The sequence below is a fragment of the Musca vetustissima genome, unplaced genomic scaffold (genome assembly GCF_032173495.1).
Source record: "Musca vetustissima isolate MV318-11 ecotype Yass unplaced genomic scaffold, APGP_CSIRO_Mvet_v1 utg2303, whole genome shotgun sequence".
NCBI classification, from domain to species: Eukaryota; Metazoa; Arthropoda; class Insecta; order Diptera; family Muscidae; genus Musca; species Musca vetustissima.
The window spans coordinates 276,808-289,459 of record NW_026881770.1 but is presented as its reverse complement, the minus strand read 5'-3'; positions in this window follow the sequence as shown (position 1 = coordinate 289,459).

Below are 12,652 nucleotides of genomic sequence, written 5' to 3'. Positions count from 1 at the left end.
TTTGTTTTTCAATTTCTATTCATTCTTGCATAAACAATTTTTTGGCTAAGAAATATGCATGAAAATTATTGGTGTAGATAAACTTTTTATATTTTCCCCATCGATACATCGGAAGCTATAGCACACATTTCAATATAAATCTCTGCAATACAAAATATAAAGTTTCAGAGTATCTACCATTTGGTGTTCATAACCGAGCCTTGATATTTTATTTTTGTTCTTGAGTTATAAGCGGTGCAATTGTCAAACCGACAAACGTTGTTTACCCTTCTAAAATTTCCATGGATATAATTTTTGTTTTTGTAATTATTGCATTCATGGAAGTTTAAATAACGTCATATAATTAAGACATCAAGAGCTGGAATTATCATTTAGGATTCGAATTTAATTAGATTCATTACCAATATGTTTATACGACTTCCACATAACAGTAGCCCAGTGATATGTATGCTTTTTATACCTTCCGTCATAAGGTAAAGAGTATATTAAATTTGTCATTCCCTGTGCAACACCGGAGACCCCAAAAAGTATATGTATATATAATTGATCAAATTAAAAGTCTATGTCGAAATCACGATAGTGATCGCAATATTTAAGATAGAGATATGATTGGATGTTTGGCAATGTAAAAGAGATATATAGGGGGATGTTGGACACGGTTTTCAACCGAATTTTCTGTAATTTGGTATTTTGGGTTTTTTATTAATATTGACTCAAGTTTCGAGGTATTTTTGGCGATTACGGCCCACTTTTTATGATAGCTCCCATATAACGGTACTCCTCATTATTCCGTATTTTTGGGTGTTTGGCTAATTCGGTTATAATTTAGTATTCTGAATTTTCATATGGTAGCAAATCTTTCTACCAAAAACTATGAATATTGGTTAAATGTTTAAGATATCCCCCTATAACGGTACCACCATTAGTGTTTTGGTGTTTATGCACGTTTTTAACCAATTATCTGTAATATAATACATTGGGCAACAAATCTCCTTACCAAAAGTTATCGATATCGATCTACTTCTTTAGGATAGCCTCCAGAATCCCCGAAAGACTACTGGTATAAAAGTTTGGCCCGGTCGAACTTAACGACGTTTTTACTTGTTATTAGATTCAGAATGCCTTCTAATTTTCCATCCTTGCATTTGTCCCAAAATTTACGTGCATTCTATGCGATATATGTACATAAAATGATCGCGTGTGCATTCATACTTTTCAATTATATTTTTGTATTCTCACATAAAATATTTTCAATACAATGTTAATCCAATTAAAAAAAATAAAATATTTTGAAAATGTTCAATAATTGACAAATGAAGCCTCAAAGGAATGATACGCTGCACATTTTCGCCCAAAATATGTCCAAGAAGAATTACGAAGAGATGAAATCATAAAGGTTCAATATAAAATGTGTGGAAATGCTAATATCTTTCAAAATATATTTTGCAACATTTTCGCGGATTTTTCTTAAAATGTTCTTTCATTAAAACATTTCCACTTCAATTGCAGACTACTAACAGAAACTTTAAATTAAATCGGCCCAGGCGATTCTTTAAAATAATTTTTGCAAAGGAAGGAAGGTTTTTATGAAAATTTTCTTTCATAAAAACCTTCCCACTGTAATTACCGACATCTGAAAGAAACTTTGAGTCAAATCGACCCAGCCGTTCTCAATTGATGAGTTGGTATACATTTTTTTGGCTCCATTTATATATATATATATATATATATATAGATTATTTGATCTCATTTTACATCAAAAAACAAAACAGACGTGAATGGTACACTACCAGTACAGTTCAAGTAAGTGGAACGCTACGATTTGTATTGTACCGACCAGTGGAACACTACGATTTTTAGTGTTCCGAACAATGGAACACAAAGATTTTTAATGTACCGCAGTCGGTACACTACGATTTGTAGTGTACCACTGCCGGTACACTACGATTTTTTAGTGTGCCGCAGCTGGTACGCTAAGATTTTCGTTGTGCCCCGGAACAGTAGCGCTAAAAATATTTTTAATGTTTTTGTACCGGTACAGTACGTTATTTTAGTGTACCTATCCACCTTGGTACGGTACAGAACACTATGGAACGGTACGATAATGTTTATTTTCGAACGCTGCATTTCAGTAATCGCACAAAACGTTCCCATTTGTCATCTCCATATATAACACAATTTAAAAATATAATTTCTGGAACATATATAAATGTTTACAATTAAACAAATGTCAGTGTTATTTATAATTATAATCAAAATTTTGAACTTTGAATACCTTCCACCTTGAGGTACATATTCAAAATACATAATTTTAGAACGTAGATTGGAAATTTAGCTTGGACCTTGAACATACCGAAAAATCAGTTTCATTCTGAGAAGAAAGTGGGTTCTCCGGTGAATACTTTGAAGTGCTACAAAAAAAAAAAAAAATAATAATAATAATCCCTCCCTCTTATGGTTTAAAGCTGTTGAATAGGTTGTTCGTCAAAAGATGGACCTACAGATTTATGTTATCATTCTAGGCCATGTTGGTATGCTCTGCCAAATGTTACTTTGTTACTGGGCAAACTTTGGATATTTAAATAAAATCGAACGAGAGTTATACCATAGACAGACGACAGCCTTAATTTGCATTAAAAAGTTCTTAATTTGAATTAAAATTTACCCCTGACAGACGAGAGTTTCTGCATTTATGAACCAGTTTTTTGTTTCAAAACTATTGTTTGTCTGTGTGTAGGAAGAAAATATTGACATTTGTTTACAATATTTTTTAGGATTACATCTTTTTGAAATTGATACATGGCAGGAAGGAAAACTAACAGCTATAATGATGATAAAACAGCTCCAAATTTGAAGAAATGTAGAATTTTGCCTTTATTTTATTTTCGTAAACGTAAACAAATTTGACAACAATCAATTTATTTTCTACAGCATTGCCATATTGAAATTGCTTAATTCAGTATAAATTCAGTTTGATTTTGTGCATTAACAACATATAAAAATGAGGATAATGTACAAGTTAATTTGAATTAAGGCTGTTAATGCAAATTAAGGTTGTCGTCTGTCTAGGCTATTATATACCCATTTTGATATGCTTTTTTCAATTTTGCAATTTGGGTGAACCATTAAGGAATCGAACAAAAATGGGAGCTATATCTAAATCTAAACCGATTTTCTCCAATTTCAGTAGAGTTCGTCCTTTGGCCAAATAAGTGAGCATGTTACAAACATATGGACAAAACATAACCATAAACAACTTAAACAAACACTGAACCACGGTGTAGTTAATCATTTTTGATAGGAAGATGTTTTACCATTAAAATTATTAAATTAAAATAAATTTAAAGAAAATGGCCAAACCGTTATATGGGGCCAACCAAAAAATTGGGCCAAAATTAATAATTTTAAACGTAAACTGATTATCATTTTTCGTAAAGAGATTTTGTTTGTAATAATAACTTAAATTATTTCCGTTGAAAAACTTGCTCAAAACGTCAAAATACCGAAAATTGTGGGTACCGTTATATGGGGGCTAAAGGTAGTACGATGATGGAGATCATTATCGAACTTGACCTGTCTGCAGACAAAAGACAACTCCGTTAGAGGCTAGGGTGATTGGTATGATAACAGATATAAGGAATTAGACAACTTTTCATAGAATATATATTTTTATAGGGCCAGAATATCCATATATCCTACAAAATTATCTTTAAGAAATTTTTGTGGGAGTTAGAGAGATTTAAAACTCAAATATTAATATTTGCGATAGAACCTTTAGTTGTTAGGGAATACATACATACTGTTCATGCAAAAAAAAAATGGCATATACATTAGAACTTTTTACCGGGTTAACCTACTTTATGAGGATTTATTTGACATATATGCAAGTGAATTGACAATTTAAACCCACTGGTTTAACGAAATCCGGTTAAATGTAAACGTACTATAAAATTTAAAATACTCAATTTTTTATGATTTTTTTTTAGTTTTTACGTGAAGTATGAGCTGACTTTACAATTCTACAGGAGAGAAATGTGGTAAATTCGACATAGCGCCTTTACTCATCACTACAAAAAAACCTCAACAAATGAGATAATTGTAGATTTTTTATTAAATCGATGTATTTTTACTTATTGAGAATGTCTGTATAAAAATCTCAATGTCTAGAAAAAGTGGACTCATTGCCTTTTGACTTAGGAGGAAATAGAAATTATAATTTTTGGCAATCAAAGGTACAGTAGGAAAAAATTTTTCAACATATGAGTGCATGACACTACCTTCCTTACATGGTATAATAACAGAAGGCAACAGCATGTGTTGTTGTACAACAAACGATACAACAACCAAACGGAAATTTGCTGTTGTAAGTTATACTAGTGTCAACGTCATTTCACAGCAACATGTAAACAAACAAATTGTATTTATTTTGAAAATGTAATATTTTCAAATCTACAAAATAAAATGGAAAAATATGAATGAAAATCTATCAAATTTATATTTCTATCGCTTCCACATCATTCCTATAATTGAGCCATTGCCACTTATATGTGTAACACATATGCAAATGCGGGGAATTGCGAGTTATTCCATAAAGAAAGATTTGCTTCCTCAAACTTTCCCAGCAGGCAGATAGAGTGAATTGAATACGGAAGGACATTTAATAAAGAACAATTTCGAATTGTATGCGTTCCCAATTTTCCTGTTGGGTGATTTTTAAAAACATAATTAGTCATATTGTTATTGACACTAGTATTACGTTGGAATCAAATCAGCTGGGTTTTGCTGTTACCTTTTATAATTATACCATGGTTTTTTATTTTCAAAATACAAAAAAAAAATGAATGTATACTGAATTTATTGAAATCTTATACATACATATAGGGTTTTAGTGACATAAACGGGTAAACTTGAGAATAGATCATTAAAACGTTAAAATATCGATTTCTCGTCTTTGAGGACCCAACCTAAAATCTTATGAGTAACATTTTTGTAGAATATTGCGAGGATGAAAAATCGCAACTTGTAATAATTGTAGTGCGGTTCATTAAATGAAGGACGAAAAGGACAAACAAGGAATCGAGTTAGAAGGACTCCTCATTCGATTTTATTGAAGAAATGTAATCTCAAAGAATACATATAGTCAGTGATGCTAATGTGGTATACTCATTTGTTTTTAGATTGCCAAATTTTTATTTTGTGTGTTGTCTTTACATGAATTAATTTGAAAATAATATTATACTTACAATTTAAGAGATATTTGAAATTCCATTAAATCTGGTTTTTTAATATGTGCTGTCTAACAAAATGTCTCATTTAAGGGGACCCCACCCATTCTCTGCTTCAAAAAAACTAATTTTTTATTTGGATTTAATTCGAACCTACACTAATTCAAGAACGTCCCCATAAATTTTCAAGTGAAAATCTCTACAATTTTTGAAGATATAGCCGATTTATGGCATTAGCATAAAGTGACACCAAGAGGGCTTCCCAAACTTTAACCGCGTTTTTCTCCAAATAGCGCTTTTTCGAATGGCGGGCACGATAACTAAAAAACTAATAACCCAATCAAATTTTGGGACGTTTCTCTGTGAGTGTATAGCTATCGTATGAACTAGGATAAAGCCAATCGTTGAAGATCTTCCTTATTTTTTAACTTAGTTTGTGGTCAAAAATAGGCGATTTTCAAAAAAAAAAAAAAAAAATCAAAGTTCCGCCATTTTGTGAATTGTTGTGCATATGCCAATAATCCTAGTTGATACGAGAGCCAGACATGTACTCTTTTTAACACCGTTGGAATTTTCGGACTCCGATGTTCCCGCCATCAAAAATAAGGACTTTTCTTTGATCACAAAACAAAAAAACAACAACAATTTTTTTTTTTTTTGTAAATTATTTATTTTTTTTTTTTGTTGTCATTTTTAAATCTTCAAATATGGGAAATTACAAAAATCTTTTAAATTCCTTGAAGGTGAGGTTTGCAATGTTATAACTCGTTAATATGAACATATTGCATATAATTTAAATTCATTTCAATAAAATGAAGTGTTCTTGTCAAAATCTTAAAATATTGCTAATAAATAATAAGTTGCGTGGAAGCTGTGATTGTGGTAATGTAAAAAAATGATTGAAAATGTGTTGAAGCCAACGAGTTTTTTGTGTTCCTTCCTGATTTGTGGATTTTCGGTGTGTTTTGAATTTTCTTATAATTAGGGCGCGCATCCAGATAATGGACTAAACTAATTATAGGATTGTGGAACTCGTGATTTTGCTTCGTTTAGTGTATATCTCATGAATGTGCTCACCGTAGATTCTTTGCAATTGCGTTCCAAAGACGAAAATTTGGTGCGTAAATTTTTATGAAAAACATATTTTTTGAGTCTAAAATTAAGAAAGTCCATTCAAATTCCGTGGAAACCCGCGTGATTTTAGTTTTTTTAAGTGCCGGATCTAATGAGCCCATCCATGTTCAGTTCCGCCCAATAAAACGACGGATATATGTACCTTGAATGCGGGAAAAACTGCAAAAACTTATTTTGACAAATTCGCGTATATAATCGCGAATTCCTTCGAATTGATTTCACATACATTCATTCTTGTGTTATCATATTCGCGAATCTGTGTGAAAATAGGTCAAAAATATATCGATACGCGAATAACATGCGTATTTTATCAAAAATCGATTGTGGAGGCACATCCGCGGTTCTTAACCGATCCTTTTAAAATACTTTTCCTTTTGGGTATTTTCATAGGAGATTACTGAAATCGGATGCGCATAAAAATCGTATGCACGTTGCGCCATTTTCAGGGTTTTTGCTTAGTAAAGTGCATCGAGCGGCACACTTTGGCCGTTTAATGAAACCTCGAAAAATGCATAATTGTTGCAAGAGATTGATTCGGTTTATATGAAAACCGCATGCGCATCCACCGATTTCAACTAATACGCGAATTGCATGCTTTTCAATATTGATCATTTTTATGAATTGTAAGTGCAATATATTTAGTCACTTTTAACGACGAAACTCTTATTAGATGAATTTACCGATATTTAACAATCATCTAAAAGAATTTGCAGAAGAAAGCGTCGTATATTTTAGAAGATTGTGGCAAAACCGTATCCTCTTAACCATACTAAAAAATTGAAAATTCATAAAACGTTTTTGTGTTAATTCAAAAATAATTTATTTTATTTTTCGATATCTTCATTCTTCTATTTGTTTTTCGCGACTATTATACCGTATTTCAATGTTCTTTGACTAGTATGCAAAGAAAACAATAGTGTTTAAACATTTGCGAAGAAATTCGCGAATTACAACGAATAGGAATTGATTAAATTTATATTTGAAATACAAGATTTAAAACCGCTATAACTTTTGTGCGCAGCATCCGAATTTGTGAACGAATCAGCATATTTTTCTCAACCTATGTACCAAAAACCATAAATGTGCTCGCAAAAAGTGTTTTCAAATTTTTTAATGGAATTTTAAAAGAATTTTGTAATTTCCCATATATATGTGCGAAGTTACAAACCTTAACAAGCATTGGTATTCATTTACCAGCTCATTTAAAATTTTAAAAATAAAAAATCGAGAAAGGGGGAGGTTGCCTTAATTTATTGTTTTTAATGAATGTCAATTATCTTGTGATTTATTTCTCTTAACATTTTTAACAGATACGTTGAGTGGAGATTTCATTTTTAATTATATAATACCGTCAATACATAGCAATATCTAATTTTTGTATAGAGAAGTTGTTAAAACTTGTTTTTCATCCCTTGCTATTCATGGTAATATTAGCAGAGGACTAATCTACCAAGGAGTAATGAGATTTCGTCTTGTGCTGGCTTTTTTCACACTGACTCAAAGTATACCCTCAGCCTTATGGCTAATGAGGGTATACACACTTTGCTACTGCAAAAATGTGCCTCATTGAAATATTGGCCCCATGATTCTTTGGATTCTTCTTTCATTTGTTGAACTCATTATATTTACCAAGCCTAGATGAAGTCCTAATAGGAGTCCTATTGGTCAACTCTTTCTGGTACCTCCCACACGAATGGTAAACATTTTCAATATTTATAAATTCATTATCAGGCGAATGGAATGTCCGTTTTCAACCAAAATTTATACACCCTATTATTTTTACGAAGTCTTGTAAATGGAACCCATTGTTCCACTCCTTCTGCACCTCCCCTACAAATGGTCAACATTTTCAATATTTATAAATTAAATATCAGGTGAATGGAATTTCCGATTTGAACCAAATTTAGCACTACCTATTATCTTTACCAAGCCTAGATAAATTCCGATGATGGGATGATGCTTCACTTTTACAAGTTTATATAATATTTACCCTTTTTGGGGGAGGTACCAGAGGAAAGGGCAGAAGGTGGGCCCGTTCGGACTTGTTCTAGGCTGGGTAAAGATAATAGGTTGTGCAATCGAAATGGCTTTAACCCTCTAACCGTCCAATTTTCTGGAAATCAATAATTGTTATCAAATGACAAGTTATCACTCCTTATTTGGGAGCAAGAGTATACATTATCTCGTAACGGATATTTACTGTTGACAAGTTGGTAAAGCTTTAAACTCTTTGAGTAGTTACTAGAAGGAGTGGACCGATAGGCTGCGTCTTTGGATATGATACAGATTTAGTACAAATATACATTTTAATATGTAAATTCATTATAATATATTTATTATTCATTATAAATATGTAAATTGTTGCTAGGAATGGACAGCACAACCATTGAATCTATAAGATGATCAATTTGATCATTGGGTATGTTATTCCTCGCATTCTGAACTTTGGGAAAATGTTATCTCTGTTTGTGAATCTCTTTTGGTTTTGCTGTCTATGATACTACAAAGATGTTTCTATATGGTGAAGATCTGATGTTTGTACTAGCCGTTATAAAATCCTGATTTTTGACTCCCACAACCAGCCTTTGACATATTTCGGTATATTTTCTTCACCGGTTCAGTTCGTTTTCACACACATTTTTATACACAATCTGATCCATTACTTCATAAATATCGTAAATAGATCGACACTACCTATTATATTTACCAAGCCTAGATCAATTCCGATGATGGGACCCATTGCTTCACTGAAATGTCCCGATGAAAACCCGATTTGATCGGGTTCAAATAAAATTTACAAGTTTATATAATATTGACCCTTTTTGGGAGAGGTACCAGAGGAAAGGGCAGAAGGGGGGACCCCTTAGGACTTGATCTAGGCTGGGTAAAGATAATAGGTTGTGCAATGTTCAAATCAGACATTTCAGTGAAGCAATGGGTCCCATCTTCGGAATTGATTGATAATAAAAATTCGGAGTAATTCCGACGACCTCCGCAAAACATACATGTATCTGTCTGTAACCAGCTGACACCTTTTTACTTGTTAATTTTCAATTTATTTGTAGTCATATCTAATGTAAAGGAAATAACATTAGTTTTCCCAACTCAACAAAATGTCAGAAACTTGCAGTCACCTTGTAAAACCATGGATCAAGGTTTAAAAAAATAGATGGTAAAGATGATGACATTTTCGCTGAGCATTGATTAATATCAAAAATATGGCCACTTTTAAATCCAAGGAACACATTAGATTCTTCGTATATTTGAATAAATTTTATTTTCCTAACAATAGTTATACATTTAAAACAATGTCTTAAGCTTGCCACAACATTTCTTCCGCGGTGTTATTGCAACACACACATGCACATTTTATTTTATTATTTTAAATTGTAATATTTTAACATTGGATAAACATTTAATGCTCTTTCTATACAATGTTTTACCGATGAATTGTTGATCGACAATAGCTTAGACGAGAATTAAGTCATTTGTCAAGCTAGTTGTATTGCATGTTAATAATTGACTTCATTACAGTCAACATTGATCGAACAAGATCACTGCCATCATAACCACACTTTTCTATCTTAACATAAAATGTTTCCATTCAACTCGATTAATATTATAAATACTACCACGGTATGCTTCAGTTCAGAGTGCGAGGGTTTCACTGTTAAATTATTTAAAAAAAATTAAGTTATTTTCAAAGTTGTCTGTAAACAATTTTGGCTGTAAAAAGTGTATAATTGTAACGATAAACTGAATTTGCAATACATAATGCAATTTGATTGAACAGTTTGTTCCCCATTAGTCAGTCTCACACATACACGAAGGGGTTCATCGTCCTTTTTGTATGGAAATATAATGCACTAAAATATGTTCTAAAACATAGAAAATAAAAAAAACTGAGTCCAAGGCGCAACGCAAGAAACAATAATTTAAAAAAAAATTTTGCTTCGTACTCTAAAAATAATATAACCAATTTTCTGAGTTTTCGTTCTGAACGGTTTTAGTTTGTGATAACTGTTTGCCTAAATCTAAGTTTACCGTAACTTGAGTACCGCTTTTAAAGCCCGAGTAAGCCCGATTTGTTCTACGCAATGTTGTACACTGGCATTGTTGATTACCTAGACAATTAGGCCCGAGTTGAGGCATTTGTCAAATTAGTAGTCTCTGCACAAAACGAAATAATTACAACCTGCAAGTCGTTTTTGAGCGAAAAGGGCAACTTCTAATAACAATGTATTGCCGGATAGTAATTGAAGTGCTTACAATCAACGAATCATGTTATATTAAGTTTGTAACAATGATAGTAATAGATTGATAGCATCATAGATTTTACAAGCGTTAAATAATTAAAAACAAAACGTAGTTGTAAGTATTTTCAAAATTGTCTGTATTTAGTCAGTTTTAATTCCGTTAAGGTAAAATATTTCAAAAAAATGGAACCGTTCGTGTACAAAAAGAAATTATTGTAATGGCGTTTTTACACGATATGTATTTTACATATGTGCTGTCACTTATTTCATCCATATGTAATTCCTTATGTGTGTCAAAATTAGCAGCGTACACAAAACTTTTATTTTTTGTGTTCAAATCGGCATATGTATTTTACATATGACATAACCTATAAACAAAAAACACTTTTATTTTTTCTTGAATTAACATATTTTTTTTTATAAAACACCTACAAACGAAATAATAATTTGTAATTGTTGCCTTTTCATCCTTTTCTTTTACTTGCAATTGAAACATTTTCTTCCAATATGTGTCACATTCAAACAGCTGATTTCCTTATGTTTCACATACGAAAATAGAGCGCGGCTTTAATTGGATATTCTTAGGATATTTCCAATCGAAATGGCTTTAACCCTTTAACCGTCCAATTTTCTGGCAATCAATAATAGTTATCAAATGACAAGATATCACTCCTTATTTGGGAGCAAGAGTATATATTATCTCGTAACGGATATTTACCGTTGACAAGTTGGAAAAGCTTTAAACTCTTTGAGTAGTTACTAGAAGGAGTGGACCGATAGGCTGCGTCTTTGGATATGATCTAGATTTAGTACAAATATACATTTTAATATGTAAATTCATTATAATATATTTATTATTCATTATAAATATGTAAATTTTTGCTAGTAATGGACAGCACAACCATTGAATTTATAAGATGATCAATTTGATCATTGAGTATGTTATTCCTCGCATCCTGAACCTTTGGGAAGATGTTATGTCTGTTTGTTAATCTCTTTTGATTTTGCTATCTATGATACTACAAAGATGTTTCTATAGGGTGAAGATCTGATGTTTGTACTAGCCGTTATAAAATCTTAATTTTTGACTCCCACAACCAGTCTTTGACATATTTCGGTATATTTTCTTCATCGAACTGAACCATATCGTTTTCCCACACATTTTTATACACAAACTGATCCAATACTTCATAAATATCGTCAATAGATTGAACTCCATAAAAAGAAAAACAGTAAAATACCATTGTTGACGCTCCTTCAAGCTTCCCAGTAACCTTCCAATACTGAGGCTTGAGTCTTTCTGTACAGATGCTTTAGCTTTGTCAAGCAAAAATTGAGACAATTTACTTATCCTTTAATTAAACTGTGCTACAAAATAACGAAAAAAATGTTCAGGGGTTCTAATGTACCAATTCTGTTTAGTTGGAGTCTCTGAACCACGAAAATACCTTTGGTTTTCTTGGGTCACTTCGAAAATTATAGAGATAAACGTGGTTTCATGGATTTTCAATTTGAAACTCGAATAACTTATTTACTTTATAACGGATTTATATTATTCTTTTTTTCTTTCGAAGAGTACAATTTTTCCTTTCAAACAAGATATATATTTGGTAAATCGGTTGAGGATTGGTTGAGTTACAGCGGTTGAAATGTGAAAAAATACGCATAAAATGACAAAATTTATTTTTCTTCAGACTGTACGATGAAATTATGATTTCAAGCCATATACGTTTTATTATATTACGGAGAAGAAAATTAAACTAGCTTTCGAAAATGATAAAAATCAAAAAAATCGGTTAAAAAATGTATGACTTATACACATTTTTGTATTGATTCTATGCATATTCTCTAAAGGAAATAATAATAATATAAATCCGTTAAAAATAACTAGCGGGCCCGGCAAACGTTGTCTTGCCATAGAAATATTGTTAATGAATAATTTTCGGTATTTTAGATTTGTTTTTCAATTTCTATTCATACTTGCATAAACAATTTTTTGGCTAAGAAATATGCATGAAAATTATTGGTGTAGATAAA